We start from the raw sequence: 2,443 nt of genomic DNA, 5'->3' as shown, positions 1-2,443 counted from the left end.
AGTGAAAAATGATAATGTCAAACTTAGTGACTCCAAATGAGTAAGTAATTAAATTTAAGAAATCTATATAAAAAATTCACCTAACTCAAGCAATATGTTGGATAGTGCAAAATGATAAAGTCAACCTGGTAACACCAAATAAGTAAGTAATTAAATCCACGAAATTTTTATAGAAAATCTACCTAACTTAAACTATAGGTTGAATAGTGCAAAATGATAATGCACAGCCTGATGATTCCAAATGAGTACGTAATTAAAGTTAAAAATTTTATACAGAAAATCTACCTAACTCAAGCTATATGCTGGATGGTGTATAATGATAATGCTCAATCTGGTGACTCCAAATGAGCAAGTAATTAAAGCTAAGAAATTTATGCAAAAAATCAATTTAGATCAAGTTATAGATAGTGCAAAATAATAATGTCTAATCTGATGACTCCAAATGAGTAAGTAATTGAAGGCAGAAATTTATATAGAAAATTCATCTAAATCAGATTATATGTTTGATAGTGAAAAATGATAATGCCTAGCTTGGTAACTCCAAATGAGGATGTAATTAAAGGTAAGAAATTTATATAAACAAGTTAAATATTGAAAAGTGCAAAATGATAATGTCCAGCCTGATAATTCCCAATAAATAAGTAATTAAAGTTAAGAAATTTATAAATCAGTTTATATATTGGATGGTGCAAAATGATAATATGCAATCTGCTCCAAATGAATAAATAATTAAAGTATATAGAAAATTAATCTAAATCGAGTTATGTATTCGATAGTGCAAAATGATAATGTCTAACCTATTGACTCCAAATGAGTAAGTAATTAAAGCTAATAAATTTATAAATCAAGTTATATGTTGGATAGTAAAAATGATATTTTCCAATCTGATGAATCCAAATGAGTAAGAAATTAAAGATTAAAAAATTTATATAGAAAATCCATTTAAATAAAGTTTGATGTTGCATAGCGCAAAATAATAATGTCAGTCCGACGACTCTTATAAACACTACACATTTTCTATCAGTTCCTAGTAAATTATAAACCAACTTTTTTATCTTTTCTTCACATCGTCTTTTTCTTTCACTTTTAGCAATGGATAGGAAGGGCAAGGGCCATCAAAAGATTGAGATGGTGAAGATGAGTAACGAAACCAACCTCCAAGTAACTTTCTCAAAACGAAGAGCTGGTCTTTTTAAGAAAGCTAGTGAATTGTCCACTCTTTGTGACGTTGATATTGCGATGATTGTTTTTTCCCCTAGTAAGAAGGCTTTTTCTTTTGGTCATCCTTGTGCTGAAAAAGTGATTGAAGATTTCATTTGTGGTAATCCTCCACGAGATACTTCAGGAGCCATGACGCTCATTGAGACTCACCGCAACTCAAGGATACATGAGCTCAATATGATCCTCACACAGGTTTGAGTAGACCATATGTAGATTTTAAAACTTAATATACTTATTTGATCTTATTTTTGTTGGATTAAAAATAGGTTATCAATCAATTGAAAATCGAGAAAAATCGCAATGCAGAGCTTAAGGAAATACAAAAAAAAAAGTGAGAGTAAGTGTTGGTGGATGGGTCCGAAAAAGAAAATGAGTTTCTCACAACTTGAGCATTTAAAGACATCTCTTAAGGAATTGAAGAAGAAAGTTACTAAAGAAGCTGAGACGATTATAATTCAGAACAAATTAAACATGATGCCTCATGTATTGAACGACTCAAACGCGATACCTAACGTGTTCAAGGATAATCCCAATATATATATTCAAGGAAATGGGAAAAAAAAGATTCTACTAAGTACATTTCTTGATTAAGTCTTGGAAGGATGAAATTAAAAAGAGTTGTAAACACGATGCTTGCCGTTTGTTTTATTTTATTTATGTTAGATATCTGGTGCCTTAGCATTTGGGTTTTCATCATGTTCCTTTTCATTGCAGTGTTGCGGTACTTTCAAAGAGTATAACAATAATATAATTTTTTTATCTATGCATTTATTTTTATTTTCAAGTTGAAATCGACCAACTATTCTCAGAGTTGTAATAGGAGAAAATATTTTAAGTAATTTACTTTTAACTCATTAACTCAAGACAAAAGTAACGTCTAAATATACAAAAAAAAAAGATATTAAAGTCACATAATCGTGCTTCGATAAGAACATGAATCATCTTTGGGAAAACCTTCAATTATGTCATATTTATGCGAGTTAAGTTTTTACGTTGACAATTATGAGTTTCTATTTTTGAATAAATACCTGTGTTGGTTAATTAACTAATATATATATACATCAAATTTAAAACAATATAAATAACATTTAATTAAAAACATACAGGGAAGTACAATCTCTCATATAGGAAGAAATATACCAACTATTCAGTTAAATAATAGTTGGTACAAGTCACATCTTGAATTAATCTAAAATATAATAAATGAAATGAATTAACTATA

General features: G+C 28.8%; 1 pseudogene; it reads left to right on the top strand.

Annotated features, from left to right (window-relative positions):
* The first annotated feature begins 1,092 nt into the window (after positions 1 to 1,092).
* Positions 1,093 to 1,419, top strand: LOC110825781 (agamous-like MADS-box protein AGL62 pseudogene; annotated as a pseudogene).
* The last annotated feature ends 1,024 nt before the right edge of the window (positions 1,420 to 2,443 follow it).

The sequence above is a fragment of the Carica papaya genome, chromosome 1 (genome assembly GCF_054855325.1).
Source record: "Carica papaya isolate Zhongbai chromosome 1, ASM5485532v1, whole genome shotgun sequence".
Classification (NCBI taxonomy): domain Eukaryota; kingdom Viridiplantae; phylum Streptophyta; class Magnoliopsida; order Brassicales; family Caricaceae; genus Carica; species Carica papaya.
Note: the sequence above shows the minus strand (reverse complement) of the source record. Positions and strands in the feature narration are given on the sequence as shown.